This window comes from Mustela nivalis (genome assembly GCF_964662115.1).
Source record: "Mustela nivalis genome assembly, chromosome: 1".
NCBI classification, from domain to species: domain Eukaryota; kingdom Metazoa; phylum Chordata; class Mammalia; order Carnivora; family Mustelidae; genus Mustela; species Mustela nivalis.
The window spans coordinates 190,293,408-190,321,273 of NC_139020.1; the positions used below are offsets into that span (position 1 = coordinate 190,293,408).

Below are 27,866 nucleotides of genomic sequence, written 5' to 3' on the forward strand. Positions count from 1 at the left end.
GAGCATTTGGGGAAATTTTCTACAAGGTATTATTGTATCAGTGCTAACCTCTTGAGTATGCAGTGACACTGTGGTTAGGAAAATGTCCTTTTTCTTGGAGACACCTGCTTAAGTATTGGGGGCCGGGGGTGGGGTGGGGAGACTGGTGACTGGTCATGACCTGTGCTAGAGACTTTCAAATGATTCAGTAAGGGATAGGTGTATGATGTGTATCCTTAGAGAGTTACAAAGTAAACAAATGTGGCCAGACTTTAACAGCTGGAGACTCTAGGGGAAGGTTATAGGGGAGTTTGCTACACTGTTCTTTCCAACTGGAGGACTAAAAGCTGCCAATGAATTTGGGAAAGGGAAGGAAAATTACATTGTTGCAAAATTTAAATTTCTTAAAATATTTAAATTTCTTAAAATAAGTCAAACCCTTGGAAAATAAATGTAAGACAGAAGTTCATTACAACCCTGCCTCTTAAGAATCTGTATTAATTAGCATGTATTAATACTCTTGGCAATACAAGAAAGGACATACATTCTTCACAAACCAACTCTTCCCCCAGGTGTCAAAACATCTAAGTAACGTAGTTAACTACTAGGTTCAGGGAGGCTGAGAAAGTCTCCCATTTCATCTCCAAATGAAGAGAGTGACTCCCCAGGAGAAAGCTTACTAGGCAAAGGAAAATTTTACAGCTTTATTTTCAAATTCAAGCCCTGTACAGGCTTGATTCCCACATTTGGCCGTAAAAAGGAATGAAGGATGGATACAACATGTTTGGACCTTGAAAACATTTTACTAAGTCAAAGAAGCCAGTCACCAGAGACCACATGTTCTATGGTTCCACTGTATGTCCGGCATCAGCAAATCCACAGAGAAATAAACCAGTGGTGGTGGGGAGGAGAAGGGAGTAGGGGTGCGGTAAGTAACTGCTAATGGGTACAGGGTTTCTTGGTGGGGGAGGGGGGAGGGACAGGGGACAGGATAAAATGATCTGAAATTATATAGTGGTGATGGCTACATAACTCTGAATATTCTAAAAACTGTACAGTTCAAAGGGGTGAATTTTATGGAGTGTGAATTATACCTCAGTAGAGTTGGGGGGGTTGCCTTTTTTTTTTTTTTTAATTCTTTGTATTCCTCCAGGTACAAGCTCCATCTTACTCTTCTTAGCAGAAGGCAGTTACAGTACTAAGACAAGGCAATCTATGACCCGGGACCCAGAGGTCTGGGTTCTAGTCCAGCTACCACAACTCCCTCTGAGACCCTGAGCACATCCTGTCTCTCTCCGAGCGTTTCACTTCCAGACTGCAAATTCAAGGCTGGACCTGAAAGCATTTCAAGGTTCTCCAAGACATTCGAAGAGCCGATTACAAGTCCTCTGCTGCTATTTTAAACAGCACAGTTACTGAACTTCCGGGGACCTAATAATAAAACTTCATTCAGTCCATCCAAGATGTGAACTGCGTCATTTTCTTGAGATGATCCTGAGGTTCAGTACCATGGCAACCGTAAGCACCCTTAGCATTTCGACTCTGTTCAGAAGACATCAATGTGGGGGAGAGAAGGTGTTTTCAACACTGCACAAGGATTTTTTTTTTAAAGATTTTATTTATTTATTTGACAGGCAAAGATCACAAGTAGGCAGAGAGGCAGGCAGAGAGAGAAGAGAAAGCAGGCTCCCCGCCGAGCAGAGAGCCCGATGCGGGGCTCGATCCCAGGACCCCAGGATCATGACCTGAGCCGAAGGCAGAGGCCCCAACCCACTGAGCCACCCAGGCGCCCCCTGCACAAGGATTTTTATACAAGTGTTTCCTCAACACACTTTCAGGATTGCATTTAAGCGAAACTCCAGTCCCAAGTGGTAATGCCAAAGGAAAGGCCAGCTAATGACCCATGAATCTGCTCATTAGGGTTTCTCACACCTAGTAAAGGTCAGGATGGCAAAGGGACTCAGCCCACACCGGGGCTCATCCCTACACACTCATGTCTCATCTTCTGGGCAGCCCAAGCCAGACACTGCAGCCACAACGGACAAATCCCTCTACGGAGCCAAAGGCAACACGCTGGAAGTAATCAATGCTGATTAGCTTTTGGGGAAATCCTTGGCCTAAACGCACTCGTTGATTCAGATTTTCCAGTCAAAGCCATCCCGAGTCATGCTGACTGAGGTCTGGAAGGAGGAAATTCCCATTCATGCCTCTCAGACAGTGCCGTCTCCTCTGCATGAAGCAAGGGGCCATGCTGGAGCAGGGAGCTGAGCTCAGAGAGGTCCCAAAGCACTGATCCTGGGCACCGCTTTCCAGGCCGGAAGCAGGCTCCCTGGAAGGCGTCCTGTAGCTGGGCTGAAACTTCATCTAACATTTTCCTAGCTTGAGACAGAGGCCTTTTATTATCAACATCTCGACTTAGAGAAGGCTGTCAACCAGATAAGAAGAAGCACCTATCTGTCGCTTCTGGACCATCGGGACCCCACACAGCATCTTCTCCAAGAAGAGGCTCCGCCCACCCAAAGGTGTCTTAAAGGGCCCAGTCTCAGAGCTAGGCAGATGAATCACCGGTCTAAGCAGCAAATCTTGGATCTCATATGGGAGCTCCAGGAAACAGGGCTATGCTCACCAATTTCATTCTCTCTGGTACCTGGCCGGGCTTAGGTCTGGGAGGCCTAAAGGCCCAGAAATGCAGCAGCCATCCTGCCATCAGTCCTGCTGGGACCCCCCAGCAGATACAGTGAGAGACTAGGAGAGGGATCAAATTCTGATGGCCTGTTTGAGCCTCAACACCCAACCATGCCTGAGGGTTGCTCTACTGTAGAACTTCTCACTGGGCCAAGTGGCTCCTTCTGTTGTCTTTAGGTGGTTTCAAATGGGTTTCCACCACCTGCCACTCAATCAATCCATCCTGATAGATCCTCCTTAACAAAAACGAATCTTCCACACATAAGCTAGTTCAAGTGAGTTTCTCTCACTTGCACTTGAAGCATGGTGCATAACAAATCGCCAAAAGGACTTACCCAGTCTCCATGGCTAGAGTTTAAGGCCTATTTTCTCCAATTACCCAATGCTACAGAGAAAAATCCATGAAATCTCCCAATTCCTTTCTGTTCCATCAGAAGAACTGATGAGAAGCCTACTGACCTTAGTCAACAGCACAACGTGGTCCAATGGTGGGCCTCCTGGGATTAACTTCCTACCAGCACCAGGCTAACCACCATAAGCATTCCCAGCATCACAGCACCAACAGGGTGAGAATCTGAGATCTCCCTCCCGCCAGGAGACAGAAGGGAGGATAAAGCTACAGACCCTAGTGCTCCTAAAAGGTGAATAAACAACAACTTATGAGCTCCTCCCAACAACAGCAGGCTTGCAAGTCTGAGGCTGACCCAGTGTGGATGTGGACGAGGAGCCCCAGGCAAGTGGGAAAACCAGGCTGGTGTGAATAGGGGACTATTTAGGAGTCTAGAAGGCTTGTTCAAACCAGGCTACAGAAAACTCACACAAACCAAACACCAGCAGCTTCGCTGAGAATGCAACACAGGCCAGCACCTGAGCCAATCAGTCCGTGCCCCCCCAACCCCCCAGCCCCGCCCCAAGAGCAAGGGGAAGGATGGGCTCAGTTGGGAAACTGAAGAGATGAAACGGTTTGCCAAACTGGCCACAGAAAGAATCTCAAGAATGCAAAATCTCCAACCTCTAACGAGTCTTGGAGCTCCCTAAAAAGAAAGCCATGAGGGCACTCAGCATAACCCAGGTGGGGAAGCCCCCTCCTGGGGCTGCCTGACAGTGTAGTCATGTGGCTGGGACCACCCACAGGTTCTGGCCAGGACGGGCGGGGGGTAAAGGCCTCCGGAGGGAAGATGGCAGAGGCAAGCCAAGCAAGGATCATCGAGGGAGGTTTGAAAAACACAGCCCATGACCCCGCTCAATCCAGATGCTCTACAGCCTCAGCGAGCTGACACAAGGGTCTGCGGATCCTGCTCAAGGCCAAGACCGTTTGACTCAAGGTACAGATTTAAGGCAGGTATGTTTCCCAAACAATTGCTTGAGATACCAGAGCAATGGGGGTGGGTATATGTTACACATTATTTAGAAACTAAGTTAGGAATGAAAAGGCTGCCTAAGAGCTCACCAGCTTGCCCCACAGGTGGTATGAGTTGGGGGGCAGGGAGGGCTGCTCAGGAAAAGCAAGGAGCCCACCCAGCCGTGCCGCTACCCCACTGAGGCAGGCTAGCAGCCTAGCCTGACAACTTATCCTCTGGCTCAGAGACTCATTGAGCACACCGGGGGCACCCTGCTGCCCAACAGGGAGACACACAGCTGACCATCCATCTTTGGAGACCCCTGTCCACATGTCTTTTTATTTTAACAATAATAACCTGGATGGCCTTTCTCCTGAAGATAAAGTATCCAAGCTCATTCCACTTATAAGTAAAATGATACTGAATCAAGTTAAATCTTTCAGTCCAGAAAGACACCACACAGAGCTCTGGTTTCCAGAGTCACCTGCAGCTGGTCCAGGCACAGTCATTGCTTACCAGTGAGGTGACTTTAAATGGAGCCTCAGGGGGCACCTGGGTGCCTCAGTAGGTTGAAGCCTCTGCCTTCCACTTGGGTCATGATCCCGGGGTCTTGGGATCGAGCCCCATATCGGGCTCTCTGCTCAGTGGGAAGCCTGCTTCCCTCCTCTCTCTCTGCCTGCCTCTCTGTCTACTTGTGATCTCTCTCTCTGTCAAATAAATAAATTAAAAAAAAAAAAAATAAAATAAATGGAGCCTCAGGAGCGCCTGGATGGCTCAGTTGGTTAAGCGACTGCTTTCGGCTCAGGTCATGATCCCAGAGTTCGGGGACCGAGTCCCGCATCAGGCTCCCAGCTCCACAGGGAGTCTGCTTCTCCCTCTGACCTTCTCCCCTCTCATGCTCTCTCTCACTGTCTCCCTCTCTCTCTCTCAAATAAATAAATAAAATCTTTTTAAAAAATAATAAAAAATTAAATGGAGCCTCAGTTTCCTCATCTGTAAAATGGGGGTGAACACCATTCCTCAGATCTAGTGTGAAGATAAACTGAGATGTGGCAAAAAAAAATAAGTAAACAAGCCACCTGGGACATACAATCATTATAGTTAGCACTCAATATCTCAATTAAGTTTCTGTAATTTTTTTATTCTGTAAAATATTCTGTAAAGTTTTTTTTTTGACAAGTATACACCTATTCTGTAATCTAAAAAACCAGTAAAAATGTACAGAAAAAAGGAGACAAAAAGAACAGATACATTTAATCTCCACCTAAGAACAGGAGGGAGAGGGGATATGTTTTAGAGTAACTACGTCCTCAGCTCTAACTCCCACCCCATCCAGGCTTGCAAGCACAGGCCAGGAACTGCCTAGTCCCCTAACGAGAAGGCTGATGGCTCCCTAAGAGTGGACTGCCAGCGGCCATCGGGTTGCTGACCAGAGGCCAGCTCCACGGGGTAGCCTGGAACTGTTTACTCACACTCGCCCTGCGGTTTCAGGGCCAGTCCTGTTTGCTTTTGCTCCCTGGGTCAGGGTGTATTATTATTCAGCAAACACGAATCCTGCGGGAGAGCTGGAGAGGTCTGATGCTGCAGCCAGGGCAGGGGAGTTGCTGGAGCAGCACCCCCAAGGATCTGGCTTGCTTCTGCACAGCTCTTCACAATGTGTCACCTGTCTGCGGGGAGTGTGTCCCAGGCTTCAACCACTGCCAGGGACTCCTGAAGCTCCCCACCCATCACTAAAACATGGCACCACTCTGGGCAGAAAGGAAAACCAGCAATCAGATGACTGGCATGCTCCCAAGAGCAAACCAGAGCACTCTGAATCCTTTGCGAGGAAAAAGGCCTTGAGAAATTCTCCTTCCAAAGCCCAAGAAGGTTAGTTCTTCTCAGTCTAGTCACTGTGCTTCTTGTTTGTCACTCAGCAACCTGAACCACAGCAGAGCAAAGGTCTAGGAGATGCAAAAATGAGGCACAGAGAGGTAACCTCTTCTCACCCCAGACTCCCTTCCAGGTGAGTTGTTAACCTCGGAGCATCAGTGTTCCCATCTGTGGAATGGGGTGCCTGCACCACCAGGTCTTCCCTAGATATTCCCAAAGAAAAGACTCCCAAGACATCATTTTCCCTAAGATTTGCTCAAGGGTGGAATTACTTCTCTACAAGATTTTTTTCGCCTATCAAATACTAATCCAGGGGCGCCTGGGTGGCTCAGTGGGTTAAAGTCTCTACCTTCAGCTCAGGTCATGATCCCAGGCTCCTGGGATGGAGCCCCAGAGCTGGCTCTCTGCTCAGCGAGGAGCCTGCTTCCTCTTCTCTCTCTCTCTGCCTACTTGTGATCCCTGTCTGTCAAATAAATAAATAAAATCTTAAAAAAAAAAAAATACTAATTCAGCAAAGCAAGGAATCTGTCCTACCAGTCAGAGGCAGTGAACAGAAGCCACCTGTATGTGATTTTTCACTCAGTGGTTCTGATGATTGTTACACAATTCTTACTTTAAAAAAAAAAAAATTCATTTATTTATTTGACAGAGATCACAAGTAGGCAGAGAGGCAGGCAGAGAGAGAGAAGGGGAAGCAGGCTCCCCACTGAGAAGAGAGCCCAATATGGGGCTTGATCCCAGGACCCTGAGATCATGACCTGAGCCAAAGCAGGGGCCTAACCCACTGAGCCACGCAGGCCCCCCTACACAATTCTTACTTTTGACAGTACACAAAGGTGCTATGTGGGAGGGTGGGATTCCAGTACCCAACCCTCCGGAGGCCGGCCTCTTCAGGCGCTGGACCGCATAGCCTTTCCCCAGATGAGGCCGGACAAAGCAGATGAGTTAGGTGGTAACTGCTAGGGCTGCGTGGTTCACACTGAATCACTTTCTGATTCTAAGCAGACCTCCAGGTCAGAGGCTTCAACAAGCTTTTCCAAAATTTAGTAAACGTGTTTCCATTGATTTCAGATAGTGGCTTTCTATTGATGATTATGTTCTATCGTTTCCTTTTGAGATAAAGGAATACAAAAATGCATAAAGAAAAAATATTCAGAAAATAAGTCTGGCAGAAATCATGATAGTTCAAAGGAAGGAAGGAATGGAGGAAGAAGGAGGAAAACAGAAGAGAAGGGAAGGGAAGGGAAGAAGAAGGAAAGAAAAAGGAAAGAAAAAGGAGGGAGAAATCATCATGGTAATGCAAGAAAGCCAAAGAGCCTGGAGGCTGGTCTGATAGAGGACTATGGCCATAAATACGATTGTGGCCATTTTATAAGGATTATAATTTTATGTGTACAATGCTGTGGGAACACAAGAGAAGAAATGACTAATTCCATATGGGGGATTTGAAGAGGATTCTTTTTTTTTTTTTTTTTAAGCTTTATTTATTTATTTTAGAGAGAGAAAGAGCGTGAGGGGCAGGGCAGTAGGAGGGGGAGAGAGAAAATCCTCAAGCGTTCTCCCCACTAGGCAAGGAGCCTGATGAAAGGTTTGATCCCACAAATGTGCGTTCATGACCTGAGCAGAAATCAAGAGCCAGCTGCTCAGTCAATGAGCCACCCGGGTACTTCTACACAGGAGATGCATGTGAATTGGTTCCTGAACTACATGAAAAAAATGAGTGGTTCAGCAGAGGGGAGAGCACGGGCCAAGGTATGGGGGTGTGAAGGAGAGGAGTCCCATCAGCAGCAGGGCGGGGGGCAGCAGACGTGATGTGAAAACTCTTTGAGAGGCAGGATTTAAACCATCATATGTAAAGGGGAGTTCAAGCTCATGTAGACTCAGCAAGACGGTAAATGGGTTTCATCTCAAGGACCAAAGGGCAGCCTAGGGCACCACATTGAAAAGGATTCCAGGGTGCCTGGGTGGCTCAGTTGGTTGAACAACTGCCTTCAGGTCAGGTCATGATTCTGGAGTCCTGGGATCGAGTCCCACATGGGGCTCCCTGCTCAGCGGGGAGCCTGCTTCTCCCTCTGACCTTCTCCCCTCTCATGTTCTTTCTCGCTGTCTCTCTCTCAAATAAATAAATTAAATCTTTTAAAAAAAAAAAAATTTAAAAAGAAAGAAATGGATTCCAATGCCCAGTCTGGGCTCAAGGGAAAAAAACACCAAGAACCCCTTAGTGATGTCTGCCCCGGAGAGAGACAAGTTCAGACAAGCTGACGGGTATCAGCTATTTATAAACCCTGATTCTCGATCAACACTCACAGTTCCCAGACCAGAACAGCGAGGCCCAAAGGAAGAGCTCATGAAGAGCACAGATGAAAACCGAAGAGCACAGATGAAAACCGGGTCTGCCGACTCCGCGTTCTCCCCATTCTCTGCTCCAGGATCCCCTTTCACCTGAGTCAGAGCATTTAAGGCCACGGATTCATTACAAAGAAAAGCAAATTTGCTCTAAGCCTTGAGTCAATTCATCAAGAGGCTTACATTTATGGGCCCCAAACAATTAAGCTTTGTGGAGTAAGGGCCATGGTGAGATCACCAGTGGGAAAACATGGTCTCATCTGAAAGTGCATCCTTATAGAAAGTCAATCCCAGTAAAAAGCTTTCCTATGTTGCCGCCCCAGGCCCAGTTATGTTGTGCTGGGCCAGACTCCACGCATGGTCGGCTCATCTGTCCAGCAAATAGGGGGCATCTCCTCTAGTGGGGGCTGTGAGGAGGGGCCACTCTGACGGTCCAATGAGGAATTCTTGAAGCTTCCACCTTCCTCCTAGCAGAACCTTCCGATCTGGAATAACACTCAAAATGACAGAGGCTGCTGGTTTGTCTGAAGTCCAAGCCCCATAACCACGATCTTTTTTTAGTTTTTAATTGGGGAGCGTCGCTGTGGCTGAGCTACATTTTCCTCTCCTTCAACATGGACCCTGGAAGGCCATCAAACCCCTATTCTGCACACATTCATTCTTTCTTTCAACCCGTCCTCCTAGAAAGGGGATTGGGTGCCTCTCCCTGTCTCTAAGCTGCCATTTTGCTTCCTCTCTGGATAGGGATACAAGCCTGCAAGACTGAGGGACCGAGGGAAGTTACCTGATATTTTACCATGGAAATTATACCACTTCAATTTTTTTTTTTAAAGATTTTATTTATTTCTTTGACAGAGAGAAATCACAAGTAGATGGAGAGGCAGGCAGAGAGAGAGAGAGGGAAGCAGGCTCCCTGCTGAGCAGAGAGCCCGACGTGGGACTCGATCCCAGGACACTGAGATCATGACCTGAGCCGAAGGCAGCAGCTTAACCCACTGAGCCACCCAGGCGCCCCACCACTTCAATTTGAAGTCAGATTTTATTTTATATCCAAGTTTAACTAACAGCTTTTAATTATATAGACAGCTTTTAAGAACCCTCAAGCATCCTACAATTTACGGGTTGATTTTATTTTGGGTTTTTGTTTTTTTTTTTCTGTTTGATCTGCCCGTGACGGGAAGAGGTAATCCCACTTCAAGGTGGGGAAGGAGGTGATAACCTAAGTCACAGATTATGTAATACTATAGCCAGTGGCACCAGACTTTCATAAAATGAAGGGGGTTTCTCAAGACCCAACAGAAACCTAGGACAGCAGTGGTCGGGTATGAGAAGCCTCCCCGAGATCCACTCTTCCAGCCTCTTCAGTGTTCTGGGCTGCCGAGTGGAGAGGGGAGGTAGGACAGGTGATCTAGGTGAGCCACTCCCAACAGCCAAACCCCCTGAGCAGTGACCAGTAGAGAGGACAGGTGACCCAGGCTGGGCTGACCCCTGTGAACCCCAGGGCCTGCCTTCTTCCTCAGACAGGAGCAGTGTGGGCATGGCTGTGCAGCCCAGAAAGACACCAGCCTGTCAGTGAGCAGAGACAACAGAAAACAGAATCGTAGAGAAACAGATCCAGGACTCTGACCACCTCAAAACCTCTGGGTCAAAAGGCACCTGCAGCCTGCCTGAGGCCTGGACTTCGTAGCTGCAGGAGCCAGTGAACTTCCTGTCTGGAGAAGCCAGGATTAGTGGGGTCTCCTATGACGTGGAGCCATATGCAGCCTAACTGATCCGTTTCCTCTCAGAGTCTGTCTCTTCTGCTTCCTGGCCATGCAGCCAATCACGAAAGCTCTTAGTGCCTCAGTCTCCCCACCTGCAACACCTAAGTAATACCTACTTCCCAGGACCACTAAATTAAGTGAGATACTTGACATAAGGCACCAACGTGGCGAGGTCCCGGCACACGACAGATGGCAGGCCACACCCCCATCCCTGAACGATGGCCCGTGAGAGACACTGTTTCCAAGAAGCACCCCGCACTCTACAAGTCAGCCACGGTGTTAGCACTGTGGGGCTTCCTCCTAGAAGCAAACCAGTCAGTCACAGCAGCTGATGACAGTGGGAACGAACTGGTAGAGGACAGAGAAATACAAACTGGTCAGAGCCACAGCTGCTTTCACCAACCTGCTTAAAGAATCCTGTCTTTAAGAAAACACCACCTCTTACAGCTAGGATATGTGGGAACTGTAATTCAAATACACCGTTGGTCAAAATGGAAAAGTTTGGCAGTTTCTAAAAAAGTTAAATATAGGGGGGCCTGGTTGGCTCAGTCGGCTAAGCGTCTGACTCTTGATTTTGGCTCAGGTCATGATCTCAGGGTCCTGAGCAGGGAGTCGGCTTCCCTCCCTCTCTCCCTCTGCCCCTCCCCCTGTGTGCTCTCTCTTTCAAATAAACAAAAAAAAATTTTTAATTAAATACACACCTACTATATGATCCTACCATTCACTCCGGACAATAAAGAAAATATATATGTCTACACAGAGACTTGTACAATGTTTACAATAGCTTTATCTGGAAACAACCCAAATGTCATCGACAGAAGAATGTATAAACAAATTATAGTACATCCATACAATGAAATATTGCTCCATAATCAGAAGGAGCAAACTGCTGATACATACAAAAACAAGAATGACAGGCAAAGCATGAAAGGAGACAGACAAGAAAGAGTACACGCTGTAGAATTCCATTTACACGAAGTTCTGCCACATGCGAACTGAACTACTGCAGCAGAAAGGAAATCAGTGATTACTTGGGGACTAGAGGGGCAGGAAGGATGGGAGGGAGGAATTGCAGAGAGGCTCAAGGAAACTTCTGGGTCTGAACAGGTATGTTCGCTCTCTTGGTTATGGTAACAATTTCCCAAAGTGTGTTTGTAAGTGAGATGTTATGTGTGTATATCTCAAAACTTAGCAAACTGTACACTTTTTAAAAAATTATTCCAAGGGCACCTGGAAGGCTCAGCTGTTCAGCATCTGCCTTTGGCTCAGGTCATGTTCCCAGGGACCTGAGATCGAGTCCCGGATCTGGCTCCCTGCTTGAGCAGGAAGCCTGCTTCTCCCTCTCCCACTCCCCCTGCTTGTGTTCCCTCTCTTGCTGTCTCTCTCTGTCAAATAAATAAAATCTTAAATAAATGAATGAGGGGTGTCTGGGTGGCTCAGTGGGTTAAGCCTCTGCCTTCAGCACAGGTCATGATCTCAGGGTCCTGGGATGGAGCCCTGCTCTCTGCTTCCCCCTCCCCCTCTGCCTACTTGTGATCGGTCTCTGTCAAATAAAAAATAATAATAATAAAATATTTTTTTAAAAATGAATGAATGTCATTCCGAGACAGACTCAGAAAGACTCCTCCTTCAGAGCATAACTGGGAAAACACGGCACATGACTGAAGTTTAGAACTTGAGATTTTACTTTTAGCTCAGTCAAGGGGTCCCCCCTACCTTTTCTAAAACACTTGTATATATTGTGAGAGGATCATCAGAGGAAATCTAGCTAACATCTGTTGAGACAACATGGGGACACATGGTATCAAATTTTTTTCTTGTGGTAACTTTTAAGATCTACTCTCTAAGCAACTTTCAAATAGGCAATATAGCAGCATTAACCATAGGGGCGCCTGGGTGGCTCAGTGGGTTAAGCCGCTGCCTTCGGCTCAGGTCATGGTCTCAGGGTCCTGGGATCGAGTCCCACATTGGGCTCTCAGCTCGGCGGGGATCCTGCTTCCTCCTCTCTCTCTCTGCCTGCCTCTCTGCCTACTTGTGATCTCTCTCTGTCAAATAAATAAATAAAATCTTAAAAAAAAAACCAAAACCATAGTTACGATGCTGTCCATCATACCCTAGGACTACTGATTAAATATCTGGAATTCTGTTTCAGGTATAAAACCTTTTGATCCTCTTCCCCCATTCCGCCCACCTCCCAGCTCCTACTTCTGCACCAATCTATTATCTTTAAGATTCTACAGATAAATGAGATCAGACAGTATTTATCTGACTTATTTCATGTAGCACCATACTCCCAAAGTCCATCTGTGCTCTCACAAATAACAAGATTTCCTTCTTGTTGATGAATTATGCACAAATACACACACACACAGATATACACACACACTATCTTTATCCATTCATCCATCAATAGACACCTAGGTTATTTCCGTATCTTGGCTGTTTGTTGGAGGTGCATGTATCTTTTTTGAGTTAGTGCTTTCTTTTGCTTTGGATAAATACCCAGAAGTGAAATTGCAGCACCGTATGGCAGTTCTATTTTTAACTTTTTTAGGAAACTCCATACTGTTTTCCACAGTGGCTGCACCTTTTACAGTCCTACCTGACAGCTCACAAGGGCTACCTCTTCTCCACATCCCTGGCGACATTCACTATTTCTTATCTTTTTGATACTAGCCATTGTAATGGATATAGGGTGATATCACCTGGACTTTTGATTTGCATTTCCTTGATGATGAGTGATGTTTGAGCCTGTTTTTCTGGACTTGTTGGCCATTTGCAGAAAAAATGTCTTAAAGTCCTCTGTCCATTTTTTAAGCAGATTGTTTGGACTTTTGCTACTGAGTTGCAGGAGTTATTATATATTTTGGATATTAACCTCTTATCAGATACATGATTTTCAAGTATCTTTTCCCATTCAGTGGATGATATTTTTCATTTTGTTGATGGTTTCCTTTGCTGTGCAGAGCTTTTTAGTTTAATGAAGTCCTACTTATTTTAACTTATTTATTTATTTGCCTTCTAACATTATACTTTTACTTTTTTTTTTATTTTTTAAAGATTTTATTTAGGGACGCCTGGGTGGCTCAGTTGGTTAAGCAGCTGCCTTCGGCTCAGGTCATGATCCCAGCGTCCTGGGATCGAGTCCCGCATTGGGCTCCTTGCTCAGCAGGGAGCCTGCTTCTCCCTCTGCCTCTGCCTGCCATTCTGTCTGCCTGTGCTTGCTCTCTCTCCCTCTGATAAATAAATAAAAAATCTTAAAAAAAAAAAAGATTTTATTTATTTATTTGACAGACAGAGATCATCACAGGTAGGCAGAGAAGCAGGCAGAGAGAGAGGGGAGGAAGAAGGTTCCTTGCCGAGCAGAGAGCCCGATGCGGGGCTCAATCCCAGGACCCTGAGATCATGACCTGAGCGCAAGGCAGAGGCTTCAATCCACCAAGCCACCCAGGCACCCCAACAGTACACTTTTAAATGTGTCCTTTGTTGTACGTCAATTATACCCCAACAGAGCCATTTTTTTAAAAATTTAGTGCTTCTGAGCTCCTATGTTCAGGAGCCTGGGAAACCAAGACACGAACCATCGTACGACAAAACAGACAGACTTGATTCTGGCCGTAATGGGAAGGTGTTCTTAAAATGCAATTCCATTAACACTCATTCCACTGTGAACCATCACTATCAGGGACTTTCACCCACTTTTAAGGACAATGCAAATATTTCAGCAGTCCCCTGAGGTATCTCCTTGAGAAATATCTCCTTCCCTTAGACAAAAAGCCATTGACTGGAAGTACCCAGAGGCAAATGCCTGAAGCTCTCTCCCTCTGCCTTTGAGAAACCCAAGCCTGCCATGCTCACAAGCAACAGGACTGCCTTACATTCTAAGGTTATTAGCTCAGGAGTTTCAACACACACTTGGGGTGTGGGAGGGAGAAACCCTCTAAGAGTGAATGTCTTTTGTCTTAGTATCATCCTGACAGGGGTGCCTGAGTGGCTCGGTCCTTAAGCGCCTGCCTTCAGCTCAGGGATCCTTCAGCTCAGGTCATGATCCCAGGGTCCTAGGACTGAGCCCCACATCAGGCTCCCTTCTGGGAGAGGAGCCTGCTTTCCCTTTCCCTTTGCTGCTCCCCCTGCTTATGCTCTCAGTCTCTCTCTGTCAAATGAATGAATAAAATCTTTTTTTTTTTTAAGATTTTATTTATTTGAGAGAGTGGGCGAGAGCGAGAAAGGGAACACAAGCAGGGAGAGTGAGAGAGGGAGAAGCAGGCTTCCTGATGAGCAGGGAGCCCAATGTGGACCTTGATCCCAGGACCTTGGGATTAACAACCGAGCCACCCAGGTGCCCCTAATAATATCTTTATATATGTATATATATATATCATCCTGACATCCTGACATCCTGAGGATGATCTGTTTCCTTTCTTACAAGCTGGGGGGCAAGCTTGTCTTTCAAACTAACAAACAAAATAATAAAAGGATACTTTTATCCCCTTCCCTTGGTCAAGCTCATTAATGCACTGTACCAACATTAAAATGAGATACTTTCTGTAAGAGTCATATTTCCAACAAATAGACACAAGAAAAGGGAACAGAAAGAACAATATAATAGAAGCACCATGCAACCAACAGAACAAGTAATATGTCACAAAATATTGAGAGATGCTGCACCCCCTTCACTGGCTGTACCCCCCATACCGCCTATAGGCAACCACAATCCAAAGTTTGGGAATTGTCATTGCAGTGAATATATGTGTATTTCTACTACATATGTAAAACTTTATATATAAACAGTATCATACCATAGGTTATTTTTTGGCAATTTGTTTTTTCAGCTCAACAGTTTGCAAAACTGACCAGCGTGGTATGCTTGGTGATTCCACTCTTGCCTATGTCCATCCTCTTTCCTGGCCCACTTCTGATTTTAGCCACAGTAACGGCCAGCAGTTCTGCGCCAGCTCAAACTATTCTCTAGAGACCACCTACAGATCCCGGCACACACCTTTTCTTTTCCTTTTTGCCCCAGCAGAGCCAGCATGCATGAGCATCCAGCCTGGAAGCTCGAAGAACGAATGCCTCCCTCAATGGGGAGCAGCTTCCCGGCCTTCTCCAGGCAGACAGGTCCTGAGGCATTCTGTACGTACGCTCCTCAAGAGGCCCCAGCAGAACTGTCCACAGCAGTGACCTCAATAACTCACCCTAGTCCTGGTTTCTCCTCCTTCCCTGGATCACTCCCTGTTCCTCCTTCCTGCTTCCCAGGATCACCTCCCCAGAAAAAGGCATCTCCACATGGGTGTAGGTCCTCAGGTCCAGCCCAGTCTCAGGAGAACACAAACTGAGCAGAGTTCCGGTTTACTCATTATTACTCTGTATATACCATTTTTATTGGCCTAATTTATTTTGAAAGACTCTGCCCTTTAGGATGGAGTGTGTTACAAGAAGTCAAACTTTTAAGCGACACTTGATAGCAGAGAAAGGATCATCATAGGAAGGAATACCAAACTTCATGCAGTCTGGTTCCTGAGCAGTTTATACCGTGCGGTGTACACATGTGCAGACACAACTGAAAGGGAGGCTAGCAACTACTTCGTTATCTCTGGACAGTGAGATTGGAAGCAAAGTTTCTTCTTTTATTATTTTTATGCAATTGTCCCATTTCTATGTAAAAACATGAATCACTCCTAAGGAGGAAAAAAAAAAACCAAGAAAGTCTATATAGATTATCTACAGTTGACATCAGTAGGATTCCTACAATGAATGACTCAGCCTAGAGGAGGAGGTCTCATGGCAGAAGAAAGAAGGGAAGGATCCAGGGTCCAGAAGAGGACGTGTGAATGGCCCCTGGGTACAGAAGAGACGGGCTGGGGAGGTAGAGAGATGGGCAAAGAACAGGTACCCCCAGCATCCATCCCCCTCTGCCCTTCCTAGAAGGGTCCTGAGAGGATTCTAGAGCCTCCTGCTCCCACCACAGCCCCAGTCCTCCAGAGAAAAGACTCCACCTCCAGCTCTGGAGAAGACCTCACCGGTCTGAGGGCAATTGATCTCCCTTACCCGGTACTGGTTCAGAAATCACCATGTGGTCCAATCTGGGCCAATAAAATATAAGAAGAGGTCTGTTGACAGCTTCTGGAAAAGCTGTACTTGGCCCATAAGGAAATGCCTCATGGGAACTATCTCTGCCTCATGGGAACTCTCTGCTACAGGAAACCACAGGGGAATGAATCAGCCTCAGGACTACGGAAACCAAGAGAGCAGAGACCAAGAGAACCTGGATCCTTGATGACAGAGCTGCTGGGACCCACAAACCCATCACCCACTCTGTGCTTGCTGACAGGAGCCAACCAATTTCCTTGTACGTGAGCCAGTTTGGGGTCCCACTCCTGCAGCTGAAAGGATTCTAATTATCCCACCTGCCCCTTTGAAGGCTCTTCTGGCTGTCCATTTCATCCTCATTTAACCCACACACGGTGTCGTAGGGGTCATGGCGCCCTTTGTCCCAAACCTCAGATCCCTTCTGAATGTCCTGATGCCGATCAGCAGGATCTAACCAAACTCCAAACCTTACATACCCCTTCATCTCACTCACTACCAGCCTAGAGTAGTAAACACCTGAGCCTTTCAATCAGGGAAGTGTGGGATTACCTGTTAGCGCTTCCAAAATACTTCCCAGGTGGCAAGTACTTGACAAAATTTAGCTCATTAAATCTTCACACCCACTCTTTCAGGCAGAAACTATGATTATCCCCAGTTTACAGGTGAGAACACCGGGCACTAATGCTCCAGAGAACTCCTGTAACTCCATCCTAGGTCACACAGCAAGTCCCAGATTCAACCCCAGAGCTGCCTGACACCCCTGTCCTCATTTTCTTTTTAAAGATTTTATTTATTGGGGCGCCTGGGTGGCTCAGTGGTTAGGCCGCTGCCTTCGGCTCGGGTCATGGTCCCAGGGTCCTGGGGTCGAGCCCCGCATCGGGCTCTCTGCTCAGCAGGGAGCCTGCTTCCTCCTCTGTCTCTCTGCCTGCCTCTCTGCCTACTTACGATCTCTGTCTGTCAAATAAATAAATAAAGAAAAAAAAAAAAAAGATTTTATTTATTTATTTATTTGAGAGAGAAAGAGTGCATGGGGAAAGGCAGAGAGGGAGAAGCAGATGCCCCGCTGAGCAGGGAGCCCGGAGGTGGAGCTCAATCCCAGGACCCTAGGGTCAGGACCCAAGCCAAAGGCAGACGCTTAACCGACTGAGCCACCCACATGCCCTGTAATCCTCATTTTAAACCACAACTTCCCTCCTCCCAGAAACCCAAGAGAAGCAGGTATTGCCCTTGGCTGGCAGATGGACAGAAAAATCAGACTCAGCCTCGACTCCACTACCTCAAAAAATACCATTCATTCCTAGACACTAGCCAAAGGCATTTCAAAGGTCCAATCATGGGATATATCTTGCTTGCAGAAACTACAGGACATGCTCATCTGAGGGAGTAAAAATCATGTCGTAAAAAGCATTATCAGGACATCTTGTTCTTAGCTATTTACAATGGACATGGGACTCCAAAAGAGCTCAAAACTCAAATCAGGCTTTAGGGATCTAAGGTAGGTTACCACCTCATAAAGGGTTAGGATGGATCATTCTCTTGGGGTGCCTGGGTGTTTCTCTAGAATCATTCTGGACTGAAGTGGGTTTATTGTCCATTCAAAAAAAAAAATTCAAATTTAAAGAATCATTTTCTTTTTAGAAATCATTTTCTGAACTCTTATTTGTAAAAGACCCCTACATGCATGACAGAGCTCAGTTCTTCGATTTTCTTACTGTAACTTCTGTGGCCTGCCCTGCTCTTCATTAACGTTGTTAACCTACTCCTGTGGCACCCCTCCCGACACACACTTAGACCCTCAGTGAGCCCCCTAAGGCAGGTGACAAGGCCCCAGTCCCCTCTGTCCTCCTGACCACTAGCCCAGCTCCTGGCACGGATCCTGGCACACAATGAACCCTCTAGAAGTATTTATCGAAAAAAGCATCTAGCCGTGAAGACTTGGAGCTATCAGTGACCCTCTATCAGCCTCCCTCCATCACGGAGACAACATTCCTCTCTTTCCAATTCTCTATCAGTACTTCTGGCTAGGTCAGGGAGAAAAGCTCAGTGTGGTGCTAAGTTTCTCTGAACACCTATGGCTCCCTGGCTAATTTTCCTTTTTAACCAAAAGAGTGGGCCTCCCGCTAAGAACAGGCATCGACGCTAGCTAGAATTTAATAACGCCGCTTTGGGTTTATCTATGGTTTACCCTGATTTACCTATGACATTGCTTTTCTGTTATGACAGTGACACAAGTCTCCTTTTCAAACACATTTGTTTTAAAAGTGAGTCAGCCACAGTGGGGAAAAGGGTTAAGCAAAAATGAAACAGAGGCAGCCATGGGATCTGGCAAAATGAATAATACAAGGAACTCCTTTACGTATGACTGAAGTCTGGGAAACACAGACCTGGTCCAGTTCTCCCCTTTGACAGACAGGGAAGCCGGCTGAGAGACAGAGGGGGGCAGAGCCTCTCCTTGGGGCCCCAGGGATGCTGGAGAAAGGCCCAGGTCTTGCCAAATCCGGCTCGCTCTGGGCCTTTCCCAGGACCAAAAAGCGGTGAACACCTGCTGATCCTACTGATAACGCCTGATGGTCAGCTTCAACTGCTGGCAGAACAAAAGCCATTGTGCAAGTGTTTCAATTTTTGCCCTGTCACATGGAAACAGTGCCCAGGCTGACTCACTCCTTCCCATCATTAAAACACGAAGATCTGCATTAGTCATCATCACTCAAGCATCACCCCCATAAATGCTACCTCTGGGAAAGGTGTTGGGTGTTCCCTGCCCCGGAGAGAGACAACCTAAAAATGACACGCCCCTCAAAGGGACGCAGCACTGAAAATCTGGCCCAACCAGGGAAACAGTGGGCAGCCTCGTACCCAAGGAGCAACAGAAGGAACCAGGTAGTTCGTTACATGAGACACACACAGATCCCTTCCGCCTGGCAGGGCTCAGGCCAGTGAACCCCTGAAAAGAACTGGGAATGATGCTTTCCACCCCTTCCATCCCTGCACAACCTCCCACATCCTTCTAGACTTGGGAGCCACAGAACCTGCTGCTGTCAATCTCCTCCAGTCTCCCAGCAAGCCTGAGGCTGTTTGTACAGGGTGTGACCCCAGGATTCCAGTTTCCAAGCACTACTGTAAAAATATTGTCACTAGCTCCACGGCATGGGTTTGGGTTGCGCTGGGTTTAAGACCACACCCAGGGCAGCAGAAATCTTGGCATCAAGCCCCACCATGATCCCAGGTATCAAAGCGCCAGGACTAGAAGGAAGAGAAAACAGTGCCCAGGGCCAAGGCAGAGCCAGGCCTGGCTGGAGGAGGGCAGTCGGTGCACGCCCCTTTGTTCCAGATGGGAAACACACAAGGCAGTGAGCATGGTCTCATCTCCGGCGTGGCTGCTTTCTCTTCGTGATTCTCAGCTGAGCCCTGAAAAGGATAAGTGGGAGGTGCGGGACTTTCTAGTAATAATGCTCCTGCCAGCATCGCGAGGGCAGCAGCTGTCAGCGGTCACTGCCCATGACCAGGAGCGATGCTAAGGGCTTTAGATGCACATTCTCTTTATACCTTAGAACTCAGTAAGGCAGAGCATTTTATTTTATTTTAAAGATTTTATTTACTTATTTGATATAGAGAGAGTGAGCACAGGCAGGGGGAGCAGGAGAGGGGGACAATCCCAGGACCTTCCAATCATCATGACCTGAGCCACAAGGCAGGTGCTTAACCAACTAAGCCACCCAGGCATCCCCAAGACAGAGCACTTCATTATCATATTCTGCATATGGAAGACAGGCCCTTAGAGGTGAAAAAGCTTCCTGGGGTCAGCCAGCTCTCAGAAGGTCAGAGCCAAGGCTCAGACCCACCCCAAGTGCATCACTGGGATGGTGTCACAGCCACTTCCACAAGAGCCAAACCAGGAAAGAAACGGGGAGTAAATCTAAGAAACGAGGATTAAGGGCGCCTGGGTGGCTCAGAGGGTTAAGCCTCTGCCTTCGGCTCAGGTCATGATCTCAGGGTCCTGGGATCGAGTCCCACATCGGGCTCTCTGCTCAGCAGGGAGCCTGCTTCCTCCTCTCTCTCTCTCTGCCTGCCTCTCTACCTGCTTGTGATCTGTCTGTCAAATAAATAAATAAAATCTTTAAAAATAAAATAAAATAAAATAAAACAATCACCTTAATCCAAGCATACCCTCCCCTTTATTAAAAAAAAAAAAAAAGAAAGAAACGAGGATTAAAGAAAAAAAAAAAAGAAAGAAAGGCAAAAATGCTAGTTAAAACAACAGATTCATTAGCCAAACAGGACAAAAGGGAAAGTGAGGGAAGATGTCAAGAATAGTTGGCACCCATTTTCTGTCCTTAAGGAAAGCTTGGCTGGAAGATCAGGAAGTGTCTCTAGCCCATGGTTCCTGCCGGCAGCTACTCAAAACCCCAGGTCACCTCTTCTAAAAGCAGCTCACTAGATATGAGGTACCCTGGACCCGTTTCTGGGAGTATTCCCACCTACCTCTCCCCTTCCAAGGTAATCAGGTCACTTCTTCCTCCAGTCCGGGGGGCCACCGCAGGTCAAGGAAGGAGGAGGGGGACAGGGGAGAAGGAGGGCAAAGACCACCATTCAGGTGGCCCCTATTATCTGCCACGTGCTTTGTAAAGATTGTGTCGTTTACTCTTCAACAACGCCAACAAGCCTGGGACACTGAAGCTCAGAGAGGTCCAGCAACTTCCCCTGAGTCTCCCAGGCAGTCAGCGGCAGGGGCTAACTGACCCACAGTCGCGACCACGCTCAGGAACCTAGTTCAGTTTGCATCTGGAAGTGGTTTCCTTCCCTCCCCTTTGCTTCGAACACGGGTAGAACAGATGACTCCGTGGACCAGGTGTCCTGAGGGCTGTTGAGGAAATGTTTCAGAAACACCAATATCATGAAGACCTTAGGGCTGCATAAAATACTCAGACTTCTAAAAGCTCCCAGATGGGTAAGGGTGAACCAAGCTGCCAACGACACTCTGTTAGGCTCATACTGGAGACACTGAAATTGCTAATGGAATCGAGCAACTAAAAAGTAGATGAATTTCCGCGCTGGGCTTCACCATGAGACAAGGGCATACTAGTTACCAAACATAATAACTATTATTAAGAGACCTTGGCAATCCCAATAAAAGTTGGTCCTAAAAACTTTTAAGAGACAGAAAATAGCTGGAACACCCCCACTCTGTGGTTGACCATAACATATTTCAAGACCAAGCGAGACTCGCAAACCATGAGCCTCAACCAAGACCACCAATTTTAATGCTGGCCCCGGTTCTGCAATAACTCAACGATGAAGCTTGTTACAACAATCAGTATGATCAAATGATTTTACAAAACATTTCCAGTCCAGTCTCTTTTCTCCTGAGACCATGCAATCTCCTTTCCCCATTCTGATCAAAAAGCAGCTGTTCACACAAAACTCCCCAAAAGTAGAAAAAGATTTGTTAAGATTCTCCACAGGTGGTATTTTTTTTTTCTTTGTATTTCTCTACATTCTTGCAATTTTCTTCTAAGAACTACAAATGCAACTTCTTAATATTAAAAAAAATACTTAAAGGGAATTCTGAAGACCATGCTGATGGCTCTCCTTTGAGGAAAGGGTTTGACTCATGGTCAATACTCAGTGGCTGATCTGGAATGTGCCTTAGTTTCCTCATCTGTATAATGAGGATTATAACAATAACTACATCCCATGGTTGCAATTAGGCTTTACTTAGCTATTAGTGAAAAGCATCCTTCACAATTTTCTGGCACAGGTAGGTGTTCAATATATATTCACTATTATTAGTGAAACTGTGATTATAGTGACTCTCAGTGGATCCCATTTATATTCATTTTCTGCAATTCACATGGCCCTTGGAAAAGGCTTTATTCTCTAACAGTTGAAGCAAATCACCAATGTTCAGAGAACGACAATGAAGTGCTGAATTCTTTACATCAGCATCACTGTCCCCCAAATGAGGGTGTTCTACTGGGACCCCATACCCAGAGGTCCACTACACAAAATTCCTCTTCCGATATGGGCTACAAATGATCCCATTTTGCATTTTTGAAAGCAAATATATTGCAGACCAATGAATGCATCAGACTTATTATTCAACCCATCTATGTTGGAGGCTGTGCATTTATTCAATAACTTCTTATATTCCTACTAGGTGTCAAGCCCCGAGCCCCAGAGATGAACGAGAGATTCAAACCTGCCCCTAGAGCAGAGGGGAACAAGTGGGAGAGCAAGAAACAGGCAGGTCAAGAGACCTACAGAGCTCAGGAAGTGATGACATGAGACGGCACAAGGCAGGAGGAGAGCTCCGAGTGACCCTCCAACCTCAGGTGTGACCGCCCATGGTGTCAAACAAGTGTGCCAAGAAGAAGGGACAGGAGAGGTCATTATGGTGATGAGAGATGCATGCCCGACAGGAAGCGTAATGTGACAGCCTGATCATTTCCTGTAAAGAACACGGGCACAGGAGAGGCATCCCCCAAGCGCCCGCAAGCCTCTTCCTTCAGTGCTGAGAAGGAACGTGACAAGCCACCGTACAGGTGCTTGCCAGCCAAGATCCCTATGGCTCCTGCTCTTGGCACGCTCTCTGGGTTCTGCCCCTAGACCCCTGGAGGCTGCAAGCTCCTCTGAGAGGCCCCCAGGCGCCCCAGGAGCACACACTTGGTCTTCCAGCCTCTGCCTCTTCTGCCAAAGGAATCTTATAAACAGAACCCAGGACTCTGCTCAATTACTACACAGCCAAGTCACAGAGGCTGCACCTGTGGTCCCCTGGAGGGTGGCACCTAGCCCCCCCCCCCACCTCTGGCCTGCTTTCCCCCATCCAGGGAACAAATCACTCTGTTCTTGCGAGGAAGCAGCCCAGGCCCAGCCATGCTCCCCTCAGACTGAAGAAGGCCAAATAATCCTTGTTTCCCTGGAATATCTGAGAAATCACTTCAGGGAGGTACAGGGAAATAGGGGTGATTCACACAAGCAGTACAGCACCAGCATGATAAGAACTTGATTGTTTTCTTGGGGGCAGCAGGGGAGATGGAGGAATCTGATTTTAGCCACCGAGAATCTTTTCAGACCCTAGCCTCCACGGGAGGCCTGCATGGGGCGGAGAGTAACACCATTCTTGTTTGTAGATGGAAAGCTGACTGCTGCTTGCTTTTTTTTCATCTTAAAATCTGAATTTATGGGCCGCAACAAATTTACATATGCCAGCCACAAATCCCCACCCATTTCCCTATAGCTCAAAAGCCCAAATTCCACACTGTGTTCTCACTATATCTAAACGGAAATTCCAGGGAAGTCGTCTGGCATGGCAGAAGCTGACCAGCCTTATGAAAATACCCAGAAAGGTGACCCATTTAGTCAAAAGAGCTTTCAGATCTCCGTGAGAAAAGGAATTCACGCTAGCATAAAGGGCCTTCAGAGAGGGAGAGCAGGGGTGTTGTGTAAACGCCCAGACCTTGCAACTAACCAGCCCAGCGGTTTCTGGGGAGGCTGAGCACTGAGTGCTCCCCCACCCCAGCCCCAGAGCAGCTTCCTCTCTCTGGAGTGCTGCAGGAGATGCCCTTGGGGACACCAAGCTCAGCTCCAGAGCAGCTCCCCAGAGCTACGTGCCCCTGCTAGGGGCCCTTCACAAGGCTCCCCAGGAAGAGCGGGGGCTGCTAGCTTGGAGTGGGGAGTGGGCAGCTACTTGTGCCAGAGCAGCCAGACTGATGAAGGCCAACACTCCTGCCAGGAGAGAGAGGCTCTGGTCAGCAGCAAACACAACCCCACATGCCCTACTGCCTGTTAATCTTTAAAGGTAGGAGAAGGAGAGGATGGGGCTTGGGGTCCTTTCTGAGAGCAACCCAACAGGGACTGTGACAGAGGATCTCCGGGCACAGCTATGTCTCCACCCCATGGGGTGGGCACCGTGAGCCCCCCAGCTGCTACGAGGGCACCTCCTCCTCACCCACCAACAAAGCCCTGCCTGGCCGCCCAAAGCAGCCTTCAGCTGCTCCCCACTGTCCGAACCCTGCCCCAAATAACCAAATAAAGGCAGGGGAAGAACTAGAGTTCCTCCAGAACTGAAGAGGAGGCCCCAGTTAAAGAAAGTTCAACAATGCTGGGCGAGACAAGGCAAATGGGCCCCCCAAAATTTTGTTTTCTAGAAGAACATTTCAATTGCACATTCATCAAGGTCAAGTGAGTCAAGCTGCACGCAACACAGAAATAAGCAGAACTAAAGCCGCAGGAAATCTCTCACTACAGTGTATCTATTTTACTTTTAAGGGTGAAACCAAACTTGGAGATTAAAAAAAGAAAATACTCAACAGTTTGATGCAGGCAAGCATTGTGCCTGGCATGTGCAGAGAGGCTGATTTGGGCCTCAATTTTCTCATCTGCAAAATGGAAATGAATACAAAGCCACTTTGCACGCTCCACGACAAGGACGAGAGCAATAAAGGTAAGGCACTCAGGACCATGCTTAGTGGCTAGCAGGCAGAGGAATGCGGTAGACATTCCGCTCCAGGATACGTGTGCGCATCTAACATTCAGTACACCAATGTCTCATCAGCACGGATCCTTGGAAAAGCCAAGGAACATGCAGGAGGAGGACAAGTGTTCTCCCTACCAAGCCATCTCTCCAGGCCAGGTTGTGATGATGACGGAAAGGAGGAAGTCAGATGCTCTGTCAAAATAATTCTGACCTAAAACCAGTCTCGGCTAAGTGAAAAACCAAACTGCTTCTTTGCTTCTAGTACAAGAAAATCTTAACGAAGGACATTCTACTGCACAGCAACTGGTCAAAGGGGGATCAGGGAAGTTAAAAGTTCTTTGCTGTGTGTTGTAACCAGACAATGAGTGAAAGAAAGCAAGCCCCAGGAAATTTTTTTTTAGAACTGAACAGTTTGCAGAAGAGTTACAACAACCATCTACAATGTTTCAAACGACTGTATATAAGGCAAGTGCTATAAGGCTCTTAGAGGAAAGGCAACACTGGAGGTATAGCTCAGTATGATTTTGAAAAAGAGAAATCATGATACTAAGTAGGTAGAATTAAAATACCCAATAGTAAAACAACAACAACAACAAAACCAATAGTTCCATCCTTCATACTGTGTATAGCTTCTCTCAGGCACTGCTTTATCATTTTGGCATAAAGAGCCATTTGGTTTTCTAATCATCTTTCCCAAAAAACTCTCTCCCTAGAACAGGACTCAATTTCCCAAGAAAAGCAAGCAAGGCACTTAAAAGCTGCAAGGCCACTTTCCAAGCCCCGGCAGAGGGAAAGTGCTGTTGTTCATTACACAGTAACCTGAGCCAATCTGGTGATTATTGAGCATGTTTAATGGATAACTAGATTTACACCAGTAATGTAAGGTGCCTTCTCGTAGACTGTCATGAAAGGCAATTTTCATCATTGTAAGAGCAGGAAACAGCACTCCTTTACACTGAAATGGCTCATTCCATTGCGTTTATTCGTTTGGTTCAACTTGGGGGAAGTGGACAGAATTAGAGATCTACCTCCTTCACTGAAGACAACTAAAGATCAAAACTAAATGCAGAATAGCAACAGGAAGGGGATAGGAGAGATGAAATGCAGGAAAAGGTCCTCGGGGGCCTCCCAATGGGTGGCCCTCCACAAGGGCACACAAGAATATCCATTAGAATATGAGGAAGTGGTGGGGCACCTGGGTGGCTCAGTGGGTTAAGCCACTGCCTTCGGCTCAGGTCATGATCTCGGGGTCCCGGGATCGAGTCCCACATCGGGCTCTCTGCTCGGCAGGGAGCCTGCTTCCTCCTCTCTCTCTCTCTCTCTGTCTCTCTGCCTACTTGTGATCTCTGTCTGTCAGATAAATAAATAAAATCTTAAAAAAGAAATCTATAAAAAAAAAGAATATAAGGAAGTGGTGATGGAACATGGGGGCTTAAGTGGGTAGAATAAGAATCAATGAAACAAGATGGAATTGGGAGGGAGACAAACCATAAGTGACTCTTAATCTCACAAAACAAACTGAGGGTTGCTGGGGGGAGGGGGGTTGGGAGAAGGGGGTGGGATTATGGACATTGGGGAGGGTATGTGCTTTGGTGAGTGCTGTGAAGTGTGTAAACCTGGTGATTCACAGACCTGTACCCCTGGGGATAAAAATATATGTTTATAAAAAATAATGAATTTTTAAGAAAAAGAATATCCATTAGAACACAGGAAAACTAAGATTTACTAATATTTAATATACAGGCTGACAGTAAGATATGTATATAGCTTGCGAATTTGCATGTATGAGAGAGGGACACGTTAAAATTGTTTGACTGATAGGAATGACTACAGTCACAGTCAAGAAAGCCCCAGAGTGGGGCACCTCGGTGGCTCAGTGGGCTAAAGCCTCTGCTTCCGCTCAGGTCATGATCCCAGGGTCCTGGGATCGAGCCTCGCATCAGGCTCTCTGCTCTGCAGGGAGCCTGCTTCCTCCTCTCTCTCTGCCTGCCTCTCTGCCTACTTGTGATCTCTGTCAAATAAATGAATAAAATCTTAAAAAGAAAGAAAGCAAGCAAGCCCCAGAGTAGATGATCTATTTCAACTGGGTTCACCTACCCCACACCAAGTGGGGTATGCCTGGATGGCAGCCTCCAGCCTCAGAAGACCCTTTGTGAGGGGTGCCTGGATGGCTCAGTGGGTTAAAGCCTCTGCCTTCGGCTCAGGTCATGATCCCAGGGTCCTGGGATTGAGCCCCACATCTGGCTCTCTGCTCTGCAGGGAGCCTGCTTCCTCCTCTCTCTCTGCCTTGCCTCTCTGCCTATTTGTGATCTCTGTCTGTCAAATAAATAAATAAATAAATAAATAAATAAATAAAATCTTTAAAAAAAAAAAAAAAAGAAGACCCTTTGTGAGACAGCCCCTGCCTACCTCTGTGTCACCCACTCCTCTGACCTCCAGCTGACAAAGCCTTCTGCTGTGCCTCACCTGCCTAATTCTACTCAGGCTTTAGGTCCCAGCTTTACAGTCCCTCCCTCCAGGGAGTCCTCCAGACTACCCATCCCAGCCTCAGGGAAGACACTCCTCCCCATGAAAGCCTCCACCCAGAAAGCCTGCCATCTTGATCCTCAAACCCACAGATGGCAGGCAGCGGACAGTAGCTACTGGGAGTGAGCTGGAAGTAAAAGAATTTCAGCCTTCACACCTGACCTGCTTTGTCACAGTAACATTTTTTTTTTCATTTTAAAATTTTTTTATTAATTTTTTATTTTTTATAAACATATAATGTATTTTTATCCCCAGGGGTACAGGTCTGTGAATCACCAGGTATACACACTTCATAGCACTCACCATAGCACACACCCTCCCCAATGTCCATAACCCCACCCCCTTTCTTCCAACCCCCCTCCCCCCAGCAACCCTCAGTTTGTTTTGTAAGATTAAGAGTCACTTATGGTTTGTCTCCCTCCCAATCCCATCTTGTTTCATTTATTCTTCTCCTACCCCCTTAACCCCCCATGTTGCATCTCCACTTCCTCATATCAGGGAGATCATATGGTAGTTGTCTTTCTCTGCTTGACTTATTTCGCTAAGCATGACACCCTCTAGTTCCATCCACGTCGTTGCAAATGGCAAGATTTCATTTCTTTTGATGGCTGCGTAGTATTCCTCAAAACCACACTAACATTTTTAACAAAGTCGCCAGGAGATCTGTGTGTGCTTGAAGGTTTGAGAAGCACACTCCCAGGTTACTCTCTCCTCTGCACCAAGCAGTGCGTGAGGCAAGCTCAGGGCCCGACTCTCATTATTGCTGTGGCCCTAGCACTGGGGCTGGCT

General features: G+C 47.0%; 1 protein-coding gene across 4 annotated transcripts in view; it reads right to left on the reverse strand.

Moving 5' to 3' along the window:
- The window catches only part of FLNB (filamin B), a 148,823-nt gene that overhangs the window by 115,205 nt on the left and 5,752 nt on the right, over positions 1-27,866 (reverse strand). The gene's annotated exons all lie outside the window — the stretch shown is intronic.